The 20,970-nt window shown below is 40.7% G+C and overlaps 1 protein-coding gene across 6 annotated transcripts in view; it reads left to right on the forward strand.

The window, feature by feature from the left end:
- Positions 1–16,819: 16,819 nt before the first annotated feature.
- XIAP (X-linked inhibitor of apoptosis) overlaps positions 16,820–20,970 on the forward strand; it is a 35,936-nt gene continuing 31,785 nt past the window's right edge. The window contains exons 1-2 of one of the 6 annotated variants that reach the window (XM_070290786.1): positions 16,884–17,012; positions 17,268–17,394. The gene's annotated coding sequence lies outside the window, so the exon portion shown is untranslated. Of the gene's footprint in view, positions 17,013–17,096; positions 17,646–17,727; positions 17,856–20,970 lie in introns of those variants that run through there. The other 5 variants (XM_070290781.1, XM_070290784.1, XM_070290782.1 and 2 more) reach the window with 5 other exon arrangements.

Here is a 20,970-nt window from a genome sequence, read left to right on the forward strand (position 1 = left end):
ATCTTCACACAACACTGTCAGTTCTCATTTATACCAATCTGATGGGTGTAAGTGTCATATTATTGCTTTTCCCCCAACACTGTTATGAAAAAAAATTAAACACATAGTAAAATTTTTTTTAAATATGCAGTGAATCTGGGGGGTGGCTATATGAGCATTTTGCCCTAGTTGCTTTATCACATGTCTATCCATCCCTCTATCCATAATTCAATCTATCATATTTCATAACATATTTAAAAGGAAATTGAACACATCAGTATACTTCACTCATAAACGTGTCAGCATGTACATCATTAGTGAGAATTCATATTTGCTTCATATTTTAAGGTAAAATTTATTTACAGTGGAATGTTCAAACCAAAATAATATATTCACTGGTTCTAACAAATGTATATACACCTGTGTGACCCAAACCTCCATCGAAATATAGAACAGTACCGTCACCCCTAGAAAGTTCCCTAATTCCCCTCCAAGTCAATCCCTGGTCCCATTCCCACCAGGTTAACACTATTCTGTTTTTGTTTTCATGACAGATTAGTTTTTAATCTGTTCCAAATATAATAGGTACTCTTTTGTGGAAAATCTCCTTCAGTCAGCATAATGTTTGTGAGATCCACTCAGGTTGCTATATCTGTCACTAGTTTGTTCCTTTTTATTGCTGAGTAGAATTCCATTGTATGCCACAGCTTGTTCATCCATTTTTCTGGTGATGGACAATTTGTGTCTTCCCTGTGTTTGGCTTTATAAATAAGGCTGCTAAGAACATTCTTGCCAAGTCTGCTTGTGGACATATCTTTTCATCTCTTTTGGGTTGTAATCTGCATGTCTCTGATTACTAATGAAACTGAACGTATTTTCATATTAAGCATCTTTCATTTTATGTCTTACCTACTTGTATGATTTGTTCATTTTTCTGTTGAGCTGTTTGTCCTTAATTTTTTAATTAATTTTTATTGGAGTATAGTTGCTTTACAATATTGTGTTAGTTTCTGCTGCACAGCAAATTGAATCAGCTACACGCATGCATATATCCCCTCTGTTTTGAACTTTCCTTCCCATTTAGGTCACCATAGAGCATTTAATTTTTTTAAGAAATTCTTTATTTGGATGATAATTTTGTATTTCTTACATGTTGCAAATATCTTGTCTTTCCATTTTGTTTATGGGATATATTCTTGTGCAGAAGTTTTAAATTTTAATATAGCCAAATTTAAAACTTTTTCCTTTACATTTAATACTTTATCCATCTTGTCTATGACACTGATCTTTGGTCTAAGGCACACATTCCCTGGGGCTTCCCAGGTGGCGATAGTGGTAAAGAACTCACCTGCCAATGCGGGACATGTAAGAGATGTGAGTTCGATCAGCAGGTGGGGAAGATCCCCTGCAGAAGGGAATGGCAACCCACTCCAGTATTCTTGCCTGGAGAGTCCCATGGACAGAGGAGCCCAGTGGGCTACAGTCTATGGGGTCACAAGGAGCTGGACATGACTGAAGTGACTTAGTACGCAAGCACGCTCACATTCCCTAGAGATATGTGAAAACTTTAAGATATTTAATATGGATGAGTTTGAAGGAATTGATTTCTAGATATTCAACTTCCATACTTATTCTTTCTTAAAACTGAAATATTTCAGAATGCCTGTATAGTGGCCTCATTCTGGGTCTCTTTTTTCATCTTTCCTTTCACAAAATCCTGTATTCATTTTCCCTAATTCAGAAAACGAAGATCATGGCATCTGGTCCCATCACTTCATGGAAAATAGATGGGGAAACAGTAGAAACAGTGTCAGACTTTATTTTTTGGGGCTCCAAAATCACTGCAGATGGTGACTGCAGCCATGAAATTAAAAGACGCTTACTCCTTGGAAGAAAAGTTATGACCAACCTAGATAGTATATCCAAAAGCAGAGACATTACTTTGCCGACTAAGGTCCGCCTAGTCAAGGCTATGGTTTTTCCTGCGGTCATGTATGGATGTGAGAGTTGGACTGTGAAGAAGGCTGAGCGCCGAAGAATTGATGCTTTTGAACTGTGGTGTTGGAGAAGACTCTTAAGAGTCCCTTGGACTACAAGGAGATCCAACCAGTCCATTCTAAAGGAGATCAGCCCTGGGTGTTCTTTGGAAGGAATGATGCTAAAGCTGAAGATCCAGTACTTTGGCCACCTCATGCGAAGAGCTGACTCATTGGAAAAGACTCTGATGCTGGAAGGGATTGGGGGCAGGAGGAGAAGGGGACGACCAAGGATGAGACGGCTGGATGGCATCACAGACTCGATGGACATGAGTCTGAGTGAATTCTGGGAGATGGTGTTGGACAGGGAGGCCTGGCATGCTGCAATTCATGAGGTTGCAGAGTCGGACACGACTGAGCGACTGAACTGAACTGAACTGAACTTGAATTTAATATTATTCATTGTCCCAAGTAGAAAACCTCTGGTGAGCCAAACAAAGAGGCAAACCAAAACATTTGTATATATATATATATATATATATATATATATATATATATATATATATAAAGGGTGTACACACACACATATATATGTGAAATTATAGAACAGTGAAAATAAATTCACAGTGAAAGCAATCAGAACAGTGGCTGCTTCTGGGATGGGAATGAAGATTGACTGCCTCAAACAAACAAACAAAACCACAAGAGCAAATAATATGCATGTTGAAGTATTTAGGAGTAAAGTGTAGGAATGCCTGGAACTTATTAATACTTTGAAACGCATTAAAAACATAAGATGGATTAATGGACTGATAGAGAGCTGGGCAGATGGAAAGACTGCTGTTGTTCAATCACTAAGTCGTGTCTGAGTCTTTGTGACTCCCTGGACTGTAGCATGCCAGGCTACCCTGTCCTTCACTATGTCCTGGAGTTTGCTCAAACTCATGTCTACTGATGGAAAGATAGGTAATAAAGAAAATGTAGCAAAATGCTAATTACAGTATCTAGGTACCAAGAATATGGATTCAGTTCAGTCGCTCAGTCGTGTCTGACTCTTTGCAACCCCGTGAACCACAGCACGCCAGGCCTCCCTGTCCATCACCAACTCCCAGAGTCCACCCAAATCCATGTCCATTGTGTTGATGATGCCATCCAACCATCTCATTCTCTGTCATCCCCTTCTCCTCCTGCCCTCAATCTTTCCCAGCATCAGGGTCTTTTCCAATGAGTCAGCTCTTCGCATCAGGTGGCCAAAGTATTGGAGTTTCAGCTTCAACATCAGTCCTTCCAATGAACACCCAGGACTGATCTCCTTCAGAATGGACTGGTTGGATCTCCTTGCAGTCCAAGGGACTCTCAAGAGTCTTCTCCAATACCACAGTTCAAAAGCGTCAATTCTTTGATGTTCAGCTTTCTTTATAGTCCAACACTCACATCCATATATGACCACTGGAAAAACCAAGAATATGGATACTTGTGTACAATTCTATCAACTTCTCTTTCTGTATTTTTATATATTTTATTTTTTGGCTGAGTCATACAGCATGTGGGAACTTTGTTCTCTGGTCAAGGATTGAACCCACACCCCATGCATTGAAAGAGCAGAATCTTAACCACTGGACCACCAGGGAAGTCCCCTCTATTTGCTTTTAAATTTCCATAATAACATATTAGAGGAGAGGAATAACATGTAAAATACTACTGATGCTCAAGAATTCTCCTCTAATTCTCTTGTGTCTTTCGCTGCTCCTAAGAAGTCCATGAGAACAAAGCAACAAGAGTTTGGGTAAGAAACACTGAAGATGGTAACGCTTTATTTCATCTAGGCAACATCTATCTTAGAATTCAGAAATGAGATAGTTTTTACAAGGAATGCATTAACACATTTTTATTTGAGTTTCAAACAGACTTTTTAAAACAAAATAAGTCTCATTTGACTTTTTTTATGAATAGAATTGATGCTAACAATTAGAATATATGGTGGGCATTTTATATAAACTGCATAAACTTGAACCAGCAGCTCCCACAAGTTTTGAAGAAAATAAATTTAAAGCACAAGGTAAAACAGAATCATTTTATTTTGAAATACTATATTAACAAAAATTCATTCAAATTAACAATATTTTCATTTTTCCAACCCTTTCTGAACATATCAGGTTAAATAAGTTTCCTCTAAGCAAAAAAGTAAATAGCTATAGTTATCTAAAAAGTCTTTTTGGTATAGCTACTAGAAATTGAGAAAGTGAATGGCTCTAGTGAAAGAGTAACAAATCTGTTTGCAAATCAGGTGGTTTCCAATCCTTTGCTTCCAACAAATTTGAAGGAAAATCTAATTAGGAAGTCAGACAGCAGATCATAAAAAGACATTTCTGATAGATCACTATGTGATTTTGGCAAACAACTCAAGAGTTCAAATAATCAAATTACATTGCTATTACAATACTATTAATACTTATATTCCTATATTCTTATATGTTTGAGCAAGTTTCTCAGTGTATCTATCTATAAAAATAAAAACATTTTGGTTGCCATTTCCTTCTCCAGGGGATCTTCCCAACCCAGGGATTGAACCTGGGTCTCCCACATTGCAGGAAGATGCTTTACCATCTGAACCACCAGGGAAGTAAAAATAAAAACAAATAGAATTGAAACTGAATTCTCATTCTAGCAAGAAGTAGTATTCATCCATACATACATGAGAGGAAAAAATCCAGCTCATTCAAGAGTACATTTTCAAATTGGGCTTTTTATGTAATAATAATTGTGAGTGAAAGTCACTCAGTCGTATCCAACTCTTTGCAACCCCATCGACTATACAGTCCATGGAATTCTCCAGGCCAGGATACTGGAGTGGGTAGCCACTCCCTTCTCCAGGGCATCTTCCTTTAACTCAGGGATCAAACCCAGGTCTCCCACATTGCATGTGGATTCTTTACCAGCTGAGCCACAAGGAAAGCCCTAATAATAATGGTTACAATAACTCAATCCAGAGAATCGTTTTTTTTTTTTTAATATTACTTTTTTGGGGGCCACATGGCATGGCTTGCAGGATTATAGTTCCGTGACCAGGGATTGATCAAACTCATTCTGTTGCAGTGGAAGCCAGGAATCTTAATCATTAGACCACTAGGGAAGTCCCTCACAGAAGTTTCTAATAGTTAAAAATTTATAGGACATAGCCTAAAATTTTATTTTATATATACATTTTTTTTGCTGCAAAGAAATAAGGTGATCAGAAGAAGACTAGTAAGCAAAAAATATATTACATTAAGATAAAAGTCTATGAGAAAAGTGGAATGGAAAAATGAAGTGAAGACAAAAATAGATATAAATTTTCTGACTGTTAGTGAAGAGCTTATTCCTTTAATTTTCAAATGGGTGACAATGAGTATCAAATAACCATAGTATTTAGATTTCATCCAAAATAACCACAGATTTGTTTTTTAATGCCAATTTTTAGAATACATTGGAAATTATATCCTGTGTAATTATTTTAACTTTATAATGAAAACATTTTTATGTCACCATTAAACACATGAAAGAAGATGCATAATTTTTCAAAATTCTTTTAGAGATATGAGAGCAAAAAAACACAAAAATCATTAGTCTAAAAAATCTTTTTCTACCCTATGGTGCACTTATAATCTCTTAACTTTTCTATAAAAATGTAAAAGATTTGCTTGTTATATTTATATCTCTAATCAATTTGGAATTGACTTTTTTGTAGAATGTCAAGTAGAGAAATATATTTTTCCCAAAAACAAAGTCCAGATAGACACAGCATCATTTCTTGACTGGTCAATTTATTCTTTGCTCACTTATTTGTAATGCAACCTTGGTCGTATATCAAGTTTCCATACAGAAACATGTGGGTCTATTTCAGCCATTCCTTTCTATTTCATTGGATTCTTTGCCTCTGTGTGAACCACATCACATTGTCTATATCACTATAGCTTTTACAATAAGTCTTGATATCTAGAAGGGCAAGTCCCCACAAGTTTTTCTTCTTCCTCAAAAGTGTCTTGGCTATCCTTTACTGTTTGATTTTCCATATGAGTTTTAGAATTAGTTTGCCAAATTCCATTAAAATTTCTGTTGGAATTTTTATTGGGAAATGCACAGGATCTAAATTTAGATTCATTGGGGAAAATCATCTTCATGATACTGAATTTTCCAATCCATGAATATTGTGGTGGCAAAGACAGCTAGTTGTCTGCCCAAAATTCATTCTCTTTTCCTTCCTAACAGAACTCTGATTTATTTTGGGTGGAAATGTACCCAGATAAAAGAACACATGTTTCACTCTCCCTTGCAGCTAGGAATAGTCAAAGAGGTGTAAGTGCAAGTCCCATAAGGTTTCTGGGAAGGGCCTTTAAAGATGGGGAGACATGACTCAAACTCAGCTTCTGCCTCCTTCCTCTCACAAATATCCCGTTTTCACAACTCTTGAAATCATGCCATTACACTCCATTCACAGCACCACTGCCTCTGCTGGGACCTTCCTCATTTCCTGATTACTGCATTCACTCACCGCCTAAGTCATCTCACCACCACTTCCCTCTACCCCATCGATCCTCTGCTTTACTATACCAGGGTGATTTTTCTAAAACCCATTTCTCATTTCACTACCCTACGTAAAACTTTCTTGATGGTTCTCTTGCCTCCAGTAGTTGCTCTAAAACCTGGCTGGAAAGCAGATTTGGAAAGCACCAAAATCAACTGGAGAGCAGGGGGGAGCTTTACATCCTTCCCAAACATAGTCTGGGGCTTCCCTGGTGGCTCAGTGGTAAAGAATCCACCTGCCAAGCAGAAGACATGGGTTCAATCCCTGGGTTGGAAAGATCCTCTGAGGGAGGAAATGGCAACCATTCCAGTATTCTTGCCTGGGAAATCCCACGTACAGGGGAGCCTGCAGGCTACAGTCCATGGGGTCACAAAGAGTTGGACATGACTTAGCAACTAAACACACCCACACACACAAACATAGCCCACAGTCACTGACTATGAATCACAGGAGGGAGTGTCCCTCAGTAGTTTCAAAAAGCTCTTCAGGTGATTCCAATGCATCACCCTGTTTGGGAATTACTGACTTATATGATAGAAGCCAAACTATTCAATGTGCTGCAAGGTGTGACTCCCCAAAATTCATATGTTGTAGCCCTAACCCCCCAGTACTCAGAATGTGACTATATTTGGAGATAGGGTCTTTGAAGAGGTAATTAAGTTAAAAGGAGGTGGTTAGGGTGGGCCCAAATAAAATATGACTTAAATTTTTATAAGAGGAGAGTAGGATACAGACACACCAAGAGGGAAGACCATGTGGAGATACAGGGAGAAGAAGGCCATCTGCAAGCCAAGAGGAGAAATTTCAGAAGAAACTGAACCTGCCAACATCTTCATCTCAGACTTCCAGCCTCCAGTACTGTGAGAAAGTGCATTTCTAGTGTGTAGGCCACCCAGTCTGTGCTATTTTGCTATGGCATCCTGAGCAGACAAAAACACAAGGGTTTAATTCTGGCCCTGGCTACCTTTCTAGAGCCTCACTCTGTCAGGCTCCATCATCCCATCCATCATCACCTACCCAACACCTCCACCACTTACTAGTTTTGAGACCTTGGGCAACCTAACCTGTCTGTAACCACTTTTCTTATCTGTGAAATGATCATTTATGTAAATGTATTTAACACAATGTGAACGTATAAAAGGCTTCCCAGTTGGTACAGTGGTAAAAACTCCTCTTGCCAATGCAGGAAACGCAAGAGACGTGGGTTTGATCTCTGGGTCAAGAAGATCCCCTGGAGAAGGCTACCCATTGCAGTATTCTTGCCTGGGAAATCCCATGGACAGAGGAGCCTGGTAGACTACTGTCTGTGGGGTCGCAAAGAGTTGGGCACGACTGAGAGGCCATACTCATATGAGTATGAGTATGTATGAATATAAAATATTCAATAGTTAGTGGCTACATTCTAGCCCAAAAGAATCTAGCCATTCTCTAAATGGATGCTGTCTGGTTTTGCTTCTGTAACTTAGCACATGCAGACACGTCTGTTTAGAATGCCTTTCTCTCACTGCTTCATCTAGCTGTCTCCTGGCTGTCCTTTGAAACTGAATTCCTGGTGCAGCCAGCTCTTCCCCATGTCCAGAGCCCCACTCTGGGCTCCCACAGCACCCTGTGCTTGCCTCTACTAAGTGAGAAGCCACTGCAGGGTCTCAAGGTGCAGGACCGACCTGGCCTGGCTAATTAACTTCTATATACTAGGTACCATTCTAGGTTCTCAGTCAAAACGAGAATAAAAAGAACTCTTAGCTTATAGGGTTACTGAGAGGATTATAAGAGATAAAGTGTGCCAAGGACTTAAGACAGTGCCTGACATATGGCAAACACTCAGCAAATGCTATTATTATCTATCTATATTCAGTACACTACCTCACATCCACTGACGTCTTTGGCCTCTTGCTCAGTCTTCCACTCTAAACACAAATCCCACAACTGCCCTGGTGATGACCCCTCCAAGAGGCTAGCCTCTCTCCTGGACCTCAACTCCAGTAGCTTTCAACTTTCACCTCTACCCTACTCCAGGTGTACTGTGACAACGTCCTGACCTTGACTTTGTTGTTAGATTTTTGCAGACTGAATATTAGATAAACATATGAATAGATTCATATATAGAAAGCTCAGGTAGAATTTTCCATTAGCTTAAGACTGTGCTCTTGTTTCAAATGAACAAGCCTCTTCTCTATGACTGAGTCCCCAGCAGATGAAGGCAGAGAAGGGAAAGGGAAGGCTGGTTGGAGATGCTCGTTTTGCCAGCACAAGATGAGGGCAAATTACCTTTATGACTGTTCAAAGAGAGGAAATTACAGTCCCAGTCTTAGTGGAAACAAGGAGCGGACAAGAAGTTAGTGATCAAGAAACCAGAGCAAAAGTCAGGAGACGAGAGGCAGTTACACTTAATAGATACTGTCCAACATGAATGACCTTCACAAAAGCTTTTTTCTGAGGATGAGTCAAGAGTAATCCTATGCGGGTATGTTGCAGAGAAGAACCAATTCTGACTCTATGCTGGAACTGTTTCTTTGACTTTCTTTCATTGCTCCTATTACTACAGTCATACATAATGGCCTGCCACAAAGGACCCTGCCCCTCTGCCTGACTGTTAAAGTGTCTTTGTTCAGCTCATAGAGAGATAACCTGGCCTTGCACATTTGTGAGTGGCTGCAAGAAAGAAGAGATTAACACATCTCTTCCAAAAGCTGGCCCTTCCTGGAGATGTTTTGCAAGACTGAAGACCCTTTTTACTTGACTTCCCCACTGCCTCTCCCCCTCTATTCTGCCTTTTGACTTTAGTTCCTCATTGTTTTTCTCTCTCTCTCTTGCTCTATGAAAGAACCTGGCATCTAGACCCCGACAAGATGGTTACTTTGAGACATTGGCCTGCCATGTCAGCCGGCTTTCCAAATAAACTCGTATTCCTTACCTCAGCACCTCATCTCTCAGATTCATTGGCCTGTCGTGTGGTGAGCAGAGAGAGTTTGGACTCGCTAACAGTTATACACTCCTTCCTGCCAGAAACAGCTACATAAAATTGATGGCTCCAAGGGCAAGGCTCACCCCACCTCCTTTCACTCAAGGTAATTCTCTTCTGTATCTATTTTATTTATTTGGACAATCACTTATAACTTCATTTGCCAAAAGTATTCTAGTGCTAAAGGCTTTCCCTGGTGGCTCAGTGGTAAAGAATCTGACTGTCAATGAAGGAGATGTAGGTTTGATTCCAGGGTTGGGAAGATCCCCTGGAGAAGGAACTGGCAACCCACTCCAGTATTCTTGCCTGCAAGATCCCATGGACAAAGGAGTCTGGGGTGCTAGAGTCCACGGGGTGCAAAGAGTTGAACATGACTGACAGCACACATGGCACACACATTCTAGTACTAAACCTTTGCTGTTTCCCTCAGTAGATAACGACATAGTTTACTTTCCACAGAAGCCAGCTGTCATTGAGGTATGGTGATCACTCTCAACATTCCTCTCACCTTATCTACATCTCAAGACTTGAGTCTCTTAGTACGTATCCTTTTTCCTCCTCAAGGCTAATGCCATTACTCATGGTTGATCCCATATCTTTCTCATTTCCTCTGAGTCTTTGTGCCATCAAATTTCCTCTTTCCTATTAGGTTGCTGCTGCTGCTGCTGCCAAGTCGCTTCAGTCATGTCCGACTCTGTGCGACCCCATAGGGGAGCTCACCAGGCTCCCCTGTCCCTGGGATTCTCCAGACAAGAACACTGGCGTGGGTTGCCATTTCCTTCTCCAATGCATGATTAAACCATATTAAATTGCTGTTTGGGACATTTACCAATAGTGGAATATTGGCAACTTCATATGGTTCAGACTAATATAGCTTTGTTCTTTCCTTCTCTAAATTTTCCTTCTCCTCCACCAAAAACAATAACAACAACAACAAAAATCCTTGGACAGGTTAGAGTAACCTCTCCATGGATTATGGTTTTTCTAACTTCACACCTCTATGTGTCCCTAAATAGAAAACCTAGATTATCATACCCCAGATATATCTGCCTTTGGTGTTCACATCTCCCAACTGACAACGCACCCAAGTATTTACCAAGGGTCTGGCATGTTTATGAAATTTTTGTTCTCTCATTCCACAAATATTTTCTGAATATCTACACTGTTGCAGACACTATTCTAAGCACTTGGAAAATCAGTGAACAAAACAAAGATCTTTGTTCTGTTAGAGCCTATATTCTAGCAGGTGTGGGAGGAAGGGAACATGCAATAAACATAATCAGTAAGATAACCAAATAGCATCTTAGAAAGTGAAAGATGCCAGAGGTAAAAAGACAAAAGAGAGAAGGGAAGGGAGATGGGGAGTACTAAGTGGAAAAGTTATAATTTATTTGTTAAAGTATAGTTGATTTAGAATATTGTTAAAGTGTACAGCATAGTAATTCATTGTTTTGTTTTTTACAAATTATATTCCATTATGGGTTATAAGATTACTCAAAAGCTTCCTGTGCCATATAGTAAATTCTTGTTGTGTACCTGTTTTATGTATAGTAATTTGTATCTATTAATCCCATGCCCCTAATTTGTCCCTTCTCCCCTTTGGTAACCATAAATTTGTAAGTCCATTTCTGTTTTGTATATAGATTCATTTGCATTATCTTCTAGATTCCACGTATAAGTCATATCATATAGCATTTGTCTGGCTTACTTCACTTAGTATGATCATCTCTAGGTCCATCCATGTTACTGCAAATGGCAATATTTCATTCTTTTATTCCATTATATGTATACCACATCTTCTTAATCTAATCATCTGTTGATGGACACTTGGATTGCTTCCATGTCCTGGTTATTGTAAATAATGCTTCTATAAATATAGGGGTGCATGTATCTTTTCAAATTAGTGTTTTTGTTTTCTCTGGATATTATCTCCAGGAGTGGAATTGCTGTATTATGCAGTAGTTGTATTTTTAGGTTTATTTTATTTCTTTTTGCCATGCCACATGGCTTGCGGGATTTAATTCCCTGACCAGGAATTGAACCCAGGCCACTGCAGTGAAAGTACTATGTACTAACCACTGGACCACCAGAGAGTTTCCTATTTTTAGTTTTTTAAGTAGACTCCATACTATTTTCCATAGTGGCTGCACCAATTTACATTCCCAACAATGTGTGAGGGTTCTCTTTTCTCTACATCCTCTCCAACATTTGTTATTTGTAGACTTTTTGACCATAAACACCCTGACCAGTGTGAGGTGTTAACTCATTGTGGTTTTGATTTGAACTTCTCTAATAACAAGTGATGTTGAGCATCTTTTCAGGTGCTTGCTAGCCATCTGTATGTCAAAACATTGTAATTTTTAATGTGGTGGCTATAGTAGGTCTTACTGAGAAAGTGACTACTAAGTGAAGACTTTAACGGAATGAAGGACAGCCATGGAGATAGCAGGGGGAAGTGTTTCAGGTAGAGTAAAGAGCAAGTGCAATGATCCTGAGGCAGGAAAGCTAATGGGGCAAGAGAATAGAGTAGTAGGATATGAGGACATAAAGGTAAGAGGGATCCTAATTGTGTAGGGCTTTTGTATTTGTTATACTGTTGTTGTTCAGTCACTCAGTCATGTCTGACTCTTTGTGACCCCGTGGACTGCAGCACACCAGGCTTCCCTGTCCTTCACTACCTCCAGGAGTTTGCTCAAACTCATGTCCATAGAGTTGGTGATGCCATCCAACCATCTCATCCTCTGTCCCCCCTTCTCCTCTTGCCCTCAGTCTTTCCCAGCATCAGAGTCTTTTCCAACGAGTTGGCTCTTCACATCACGTGACCAAATTATTTGCGCTTCAGCTTCAGCATCAGTCCTTCCAATGAGTATTCAGGGTTGATTTCCTTTAGGATTGACTGGTTTGATCTCCTTGCTGTCCAAGGGACTCTCAAGAGTCTTTTCAGCACCACAGGTCAAAAGCATCAAACTGCCTAGAAACAAATTGTCCTAAAATTTTGTTTTTTAAAACAAAACACAGGAATTCAAGAGTGGCATGGCTGGCAGGTTCTGGCTCTGAGGTTTTGTCGTGTAGAATCCTCTTCCAAGGTGGCTTATTCACGTGGTGGATTGGGAAGTTGGTACTTGTTTGGGGTTCGAAAGGAGGAGATGAGAAGGGGAGGACTCAGTCTTTTGCCACATGGGTCTCTCTAAATGCTGTTTGAGAATCCTTATGACATGGCAGCTGGCTTCCTCCAGAGCAACCAATCCAAGAGAGAGCAAGGCAGAAATCACAGTGCCCCTTATGACCTAGCCTTTATGATACACTGTCACTCCCACTGTATTCTATCAGTTACACAGATCAGCCCTAGTTCATTGTAGATGAGACTGCCCAAGCATGTGAAGGGCAAGAGGTAAAGATTCAGTTCAGTTCAGTCACTCAGTCATGTCCGACTCTTTGCGACCCCATGAACCGCAGCACGCCAGGCCTCCCTGTACATCACCAACTCTCAGAGATCACTCAAACTCATGTCCATCGATTCGGTGATGCCATCCAGCCATATCATCCTCTGTTGTCCCCTTCTCCTCCTGCCCCCAATCCCTCCCAACATCAGAGTCTTTTCCAATGAGTCAACTCTTCACATGAGGTGGCCAAAGTATTGGAGTTTCAGCTTTAGCATCAGTCCTTCCAAAGAACATCCAGGACTGATCTCCTTTAGAATGGACTGGTTGGATCTCTTTGCAGTCCAAGGGACTCTCAGGAGTCTTCTCCAACACCACAGTTCAAAAGCATCAATTCTTCGGTGCTCAGCTTTCTTCACAGTCCAACTCTCACATCCATATATGACCACTGGAAAAATCATAGCCTTGACTAGTTGGACCTTTGTTGGCAAAGTAATATCTCTGCTTTTGAATATGCTATCTAGGTTGGTCATAACTTTTCTTCCAAGGAGTAAGCATCTTTTAATTTCCTGGCTGCAATCACCATCTACAGTGATTTTGGAGCTCCCCAAAATAAAGTCTGCCACTGTTTTCACTGTTTTCCCATCTATTTCCCAAGAAGTGAATAGACCAGATGCCATGATCTTAGTGTTCTGAATGTTGAGCTTTGAGCTAACTTTTTCACTCTCCTCTTTCACTTTCATCAAGAGGCTTTTTAGTTCCTCTTCACTTTCTGCCATAAGGGTGGTGTCAACTGTATATCTGAGGTTATTGCTATTTCTCCCGGTAATCTTGATTCCAGCTTGTGCTTCTTCTAGCCCAGGGTTTCTCATGATGTACTCTCCATATAAGTTAAATAAGCAGGGTGACAATATACAGCCTTGACGTACTCCTTTTCCTATTTGGAACCAGTCTGTTGTTCCATGTCCTCGATTACTGGATATCATCTTAGTGGCTGGTTACCACAGCCTTTGTAGGCCATTATAAATCTGTGATTTTTACTTTGCATGAAACAGGGAACCATTAGAGGGATGTGAGCAGAAAAATGACAATAATCTGACTTCTCAGGATGATACTTTCAAGAAAGATAAAAGGATCATTTGAGGATGCATGTGATACTTAATGATCTTCCCCTTGACATGAAACATTTTCATTCAGAACTTCTCAACTTACTACACTAACCTGTAAGGGAGCCCATGTTTGTGAAACATGATTCATCTGAGAGTCTAATTCATCTGTCTGTTCCTACAGCATATTTGTTGGTCCCTAACAGAAGCAGAAGATATTAAAAAGAGGTAGCAAGAATACACAGAAAAACTATACCAAAAAAAGATCTTAATGGCCCAGATAACCACGATGATGTGATCACTCCCCTAGAGCCAGACAACCTGGAGTGCAAAGTCAAGTGGACCTTAGGAAGCATCACTACAAACAAAGCTAGTGGAGGTGATGGAATTCCAGCTGAGCTATTTCAAATCCTAAAAGATGATGCTGTGAAAGTGCTGTACTTAATATGCCAGCAAATTTGGAAAACTCAGCAGTGGCCACAGGACTGGAAAAGGTCACTTTTTCTTTCCATTCCTGAAGAAAAGTGATGTCAAAGAATGGTCATACTACCACAAAATTGCACTCATCTCACTCATCTCATGCTAGCAAAGTAATGCTCAAAATTCTCCAAGCCAGGCTTCAACAGTACATGAACTGAGAACTTCAGATGTTCAAGCTGGATTTAGAAAAGGCAGAGGAACCAGAGATCAAATTGCCCAAATCCACTGGATCATAGAAAAGTAAGAAAATTTCAGAAGTAGATGTTTATCTACTTCTGATTCATTGACTACGCCAAAGCCTTTGACTGTGTGGATCACAACAAACTGTGGAAAATTCTGAAAGAGATGGGAATACCAGACCACTTGACCTGCCTCTTGAGAAATCTGTATGCAGGTCAAGAAGCAACAGTTAGAACCAGACATGAAACAACAGACTGGTTTCAAATTGGGAAAGGAGTATGTCAAGGCTGTATATTGTCACCTTGCTTATTTAACTTATATGCAGAGTACATCATGTGAAATGCCCGACTGGATGAGGCACAAGCTGGAATCAAGTTTGCTGGGAGAAATATCAGTAACCTCAGATATGCAGATGAATCCACCTTTGTGGCAGAAAGCGAAGAGTAACTAAACAGCCTCTTGATGAAGGTGAAAGAGGAAATGAAAAAGCTGGCTTAAAACTCAACTTTCATGGTCCCATCACTTCATGGCAAATAGATGAGGAAACAATGGAAACAGTGGCAGACTTTATTTTCTTGGGCTCCAAAATCACTGCAGATGGTGACTGCAGCCATGAAATTAAAAGACACTTGCTCCTTGAAAGAAAAGTTATGACAAACCTAGACAGCATATTAAAAAGCAGAGACATTACTTTGCCAACAAAGGTCCATCTAGTCAAAGCTATGGTTTTTCCAGTAGTAACGTGTGGATGTGAGAGTTGGACCATAAAGAAAGCTGAGCACTGAAGAATTGATGCTTTTGAACTGTGGTGTTGGAGAAGACTCCTGAGAGTCCCTTGGACTGCAAGGAGATCCAACCAGTCCATACTAAAGGAAATCAGTCCTGAATATTCATTGCAAGGACTGATGCTGAAGCTGAAACTGAAGCTCAGTACTTTGTCCACCTGATGTGAAGAACTGATTCATTGGAAAAGTCCTTGATACGGGGAAAAAGTGAAAGCAGGAAGAGAAGAGGATGATAGAGAATGATATGGTTGGATGGCATCATCAACTCAATGGACATGAGTTTGAGCAAGCTCCTGGAGTTGGTGATGGACAGGGAAGCTTGACGTGCTGCAGTCCATGGGGTCGCAAAGAGTTGGATACGACTGAGCGACTGAACTGAACGACATATTTGCAATAAGTCTAGGCTATGATCAGGAATTTATGTGCATAGATTTCTTTTGTTTTTTTCATCCTTCGGCTTTCCTTCTTCCTTGTTCATTTTCCCTTCATCTCCCAATCCCTTTCTCACTCCCATTGAGACCATTTACCTCAGACTGGGACTTGAACCCATATGCTGGTATTTAAACCCAGCCAAAACCCAAGGAACCTTGTTTCAGGACCTAATGAAACTCAGGTTCTTGATGTCTCATCGCAGAAAGAATTCCGTGCGAGATACAAGTAATAGGTAAGAAGCCGATTTATTCAGATTCAGAGAGAAGCACACTCCACAGGCAGAGTTTGGGCCATTGCAGACAGGGAGTGCAGCCACAAAATGTGTCTTGGTTAGTTTTTATGGGCTGGGTATGTTAATGAGTGGGAAGATTATTCCAACTATTTTGGGGAAGGGGAAGAGATTTCTAGGAATTGGGCCACGGCCCACTTCTTGGTCTCATGGAATTGTCATGGCACCTCTGGGTGTGTCATTTAGTTTGCTGATTGAGGATCAGTCTAGTTGAACTCAACAGTTCTGCCATCTTAGACCCATTTGATTCTAATCAGTTTATGTTCTCTAATCAGCCTCTTTCAAAGGCTGTGCCCTGCCCCTTTCCCTCCTGTTACACTATTGAATGTCTTTCTTTTTCCTTTCACCTTCAGTTCTTGAACACAGGTCATGTTCTCCTCCCAGTTCCCTTATTAGTTGTGTTCTATTGGGGCATCTCTGGGCCTCAATTTCCTCTCTTAAAATTGGTTTACCATGAGAGTGCCTACCTTAAAGGACCATCAAAATTACAACAAAGAAGTAGTCACACGCCAAGCACGTTAAGTGGTCTCCAGCAAGAACTGGACATGTTCACTCTCTTTATCTTTTCAGTCTTTTACCTCTGTTACTCGTTCACTCCAGGGCTCAGCAGGTAAAAACCGTGGGAAAAATACCTCGAGGCCAAAAGAGGAAACCCTGGAGCTGGGGGCGGGGACTACGAGGTGGCCAGTGCGCGTGCGCGCCCTCTCCGTCAGGTTCTGGTTTCCAGGCGGTCGGGGCGGGGGTGGGGGGGTGGGGGGAGGGGCAGGTGGGGTAAATAGGGCTTCGTTTGTGACGGTTGCCCCCGGTAGCCTGAGGGAGTGGCGGGACCTCGGCGGAGCCGCAGGCGGGCTGGCTCAGCGCAAATCGAGGGCTGGAGGGGTAAGTTAGAAAATGGCGGAGGGGGAAGAAGGAGGGGCTTCACTGAGCGGGAGGCTGGCCTCGCGGCGGGGGCGGAGGCCCGAAGACTTTGAGGGGCTCGGCGGCGCGGCTGGGGCGGGAGACAGACGGGCTGCGCCGCGTGCCTTGTCTGTTTGAGGCCGTGGCTTGGAGGCACTTTGGATTCCCCGACTCGTGGTTGCTCTGGGCGGTGGGCGGGCGAGTGAGGGAAAGGAAGGGACTTCCGTTTCCTTCTAGGCTGGGGCCTGGCCGCCGAGAGGAGTTGGCACTTCCAGATTGGGGCTTGGGCCGCCCCTCCTCCAGGACCCTCCCCTCAGCACCGCGCGGGGCGCCTCGGGCGATCTAGGCCGGCTCTCCTGGCGCGGTGGGTACTGCCCGGGCGGGCTTCCGCCTCCCTCCCCTTTCCTTCTCTCCCCTCCCCTCTCCTTCTCTCTTCCCTTCTCTTCTCCCCTCCTTCTCCTTGGGCCCCGCGCTGCGAGGGAGGGCAGGAGGGCAGCCCCTGCCAGGCGCGAGTGGCCCGCCCGGGGTTCGTGCCCAGGCTCCCGGGACTGGCGAAGAAAGGCATGGGTGGCTTCAGGCCGCCTGCGTGCCTCCTCAAACCCCGTGACCCCTAAGGTAAAACGAGTCGAAGAACTTTTAAAAAAAAATGATCTAAGGGGACCCCCCCGCCCCCCCCCCCATCTGATGCCTGTGCCAGGTTATGGAGCTGGGTGGAGTGTGTCTGGTAAGAGCATGTGAACAGAAAGAATAGAAGCCAAAGACCTTCCGGAAGAGGAAATTAGCTAGTAATTCTTTCCAACCTTTGTCACCTCCCCAGCATATTCTGTGAGTAAAACAAAATTCAGTCTAACTTTCAGTTTCATTATTTTAACTCCATAATACACTTAATTGTTTTCTCATCGGGAGGAGGGAGAGTGGTTATTGCTGACACTAAGCAATAGCCCTCTCCACCTCCAAAAAAGGAAAAACGTCAATCAAAGCTTTTAAAAAACCTATCAAATTTTAATAATCTACTGTTTTTTTTTCAGATATAATTGCATCACTACTTATGTCGCAAATGTGCTACCATGATAGTTAATGGTAGAAAAATTTACTCTTGTAAGGTCGGAGGTTTCTATAGTGTTTCTTTTTTTTCTCTCTTTTTTTACTTAACATTTGTTATATCCAGTTCAAGAGAATACTGTGACAGCCATCTTAGAATTATCACACTTTAGAACTGGAAGGGGTCTTAGTCCACCCATGATATTTACAAAAGCAAAAACTAAGGCATAGGAAGATTTCATGGCTTGCCTAATGCTAGTCGATTCCTTGCTGTTGCTTTCTGTGCAACTGCTCCACTTAGCCTCCAATCAAGAAAATGAAGATGTAGTCAGTGAACATTTTTGAAGCATGTACCACTTTGTGCCATACAACTGTGCTACCTACTTAAAGTGTATTTAACATGCTTATGAAGCCAGTGCTTGTGGTATTTTTCTTCATCATTCAAGAAGTTAAAAAGATTTATACATACACATCTAGATGTATGTGCTCAGAAAAGTTCTTGAAGGATGTACAAAAAAAATGTTAACAGTGGTTACTTCTGGAGGTTGGAGGGAGGCTTTTTATTTTGCACCTCATATGTGACCTAATGTACTGTTTGAAATTCTCACCATGAACAAGTATTGATTTTAAAGCTTAAAAACAAGTTTTAAAGTTTGCACACATATATGTATATCAGTATAAACAAGTATCAATGGTATGTGTATATATATTTATATACCCATATGTATTTATGTATCAGTGATTTGTAAAATCTAGAGAGGTTCATGTCAGCCCAACTGGCAAAGCAGGCCTGATTATCTGATGCTCATATTTCATCTTTGGTTTTCTCCTGTTACTGCTAATGTAAGACGGTAACAGTGTATTTTGTTAGTCTTTATATAGTTTTGGAAAATGTGCTAAGCTTTTAATTATTGAATAATTAACAAATTATAACATTCAGGATATCAAATTTGACACAAAAAATTCTGAACTTAGAAATCTTTGTAAAAATCATATAAAAAAATTAAGACAGTAAAGGTCCCTGGTGATTAGTAGTTCAGCTTTTTTGTTTTTATTACCAGGTTAAGACACAAGAAAAAAAAAAGTGAATTGCCCAAGGTCATATATCTAATTATTAACAGAGCTTGGACTAGAGTCTAGGTCCTAGTCCAGTGTACCTTGTACTACACCTGTAATTTTATTGCTTTCTAGTGCGTTCGATGACTCCAGCGAGGTGGGGGAGAAGGGAATACTGACTAAAAGTCAGGTCCATTTCACTAGATAAGAATTACTGTAATTAATGACTCAGTTAACTTGTATAGAGCTTGAAATATTTAACTAACATAAATGTTCCCCTTGTATTTGGTTGTAAACATTAACTTGTATAGTTCTTGAAATATTTTACTAACATAAATGTTCCCTTGTATTTATTTGGTTATAAACATTAACTCATTTAATAAATCGTTTGTTTATATTATAAATGCTTAGAGACTCCAAGTGTGAAATAATGATATTTTCCTGTTTTTGTTTGGTCCCATATTTAAATCTGGTAGTTGGTACTAACAGATTAAAAAAAACCCCGCTAATTTATTAAAAAAAAAAAAACTTACTGAGCATCTACAATATATGCCAGGTATTGTACTATGTGGTAGAATCCTAAAGATGAATATAGCAAAATAGATGCCCTTGTTCTCTTGAGGATGGGAGATTATCATGAGCTGTCATGTCTCAAACTTTGTGGTCTAATCTGGTAATAGTATTACAGAATGTAATCTGTAGCACTGTTTAAGGTCATTGTGTGAGTAGATTTGAGGAGATTAAAAACAGTAGTGGTAAAATAAATTGATCCTGAGTTGAACAAATATTATTTTCACATCTTAGAGGTCATGTGGTACAGTGGAAAGAGCTTTAGATTGAAAGCCTGAGTTCCTATGTTGACTTTGTTTCTGATTAGCTGAAGGATTGTGAGCGAATCATTCAACCTCATTGCCTCCATGTTTCTTTTTCATAAATTTTAAAGTATATTTGTTTCACTTAATTCAAAGCATGAAAAGAGCATTTGGAATATTATATAAGAGAAATGTATCTGCCGTAAGAACTTGAGGCCAAACTTAAGTTATATGTTTATCTACTCTGCATATACTTAATAGGTTGTCCTTTGTGTGATAAAAGCATATTTATGTCCATTTTGTAGAACTTGGCATGGACTTTTATTTTTAATTATGATATAGTTGTAGCTGTGCTATTTGATACATTTGGGGATTTGATTTGGTATAATTGGTACCCAGTCTTTTTTATGGATACATGTGATTCACTGTCGTTCTGATCTGCTTCTATAATATGGGTTGTGGTAAAAAGTGAGGTTTACCTACATTGACTGGGAATAGCTTGAACTCAGATGGTCAAACAGAGGTTGAACTGAGTGAGTTAAAGCTAATATCCTAAACTGGGCAAAGCTGGTGCCACTGTGTATTCTCTGGTATATCTGTAAATACTTATATATGGTTTGAACTTTTATGCTTATTCCTGTAATGACTTTGTTGACCTCATAACACAGACTTCTCAGCATTTATTGCTATGTGATGTGCCTTTTGTGGCTCCACCTAATTTTTCAAGCCTTGAAAGGCACAGAGTCTAACATTTTTTACCTTACTGGACTACCCTTTCTACAAATAATCCCAATAGTAATTTCCTTATACCTTTCGTTATTGTTTAGTTGCTCAGTCATGTCTGACTCTTTGCAACCGGATGGACTGTAGCCCGCCAGGCTTCTCTGTCCATAAAAGTCTCCAGACAAGAATACTGGAGTTGGTGGCCATCCATTCCCTTCTTCAGGGGATCTTCCTGACCCGGTGATCGAACCCACGTCTCCTGCATTGGCAGGTGGATTCTTTACCATTGAGCCACCAGAGAAGCCTCC

This window comes from Ovis canadensis, chromosome X (genome assembly GCF_042477335.2).
Source record: "Ovis canadensis isolate MfBH-ARS-UI-01 breed Bighorn chromosome X, ARS-UI_OviCan_v2, whole genome shotgun sequence".
NCBI lineage: Eukaryota > Metazoa > Chordata > Mammalia > Artiodactyla > Bovidae > Ovis > Ovis canadensis.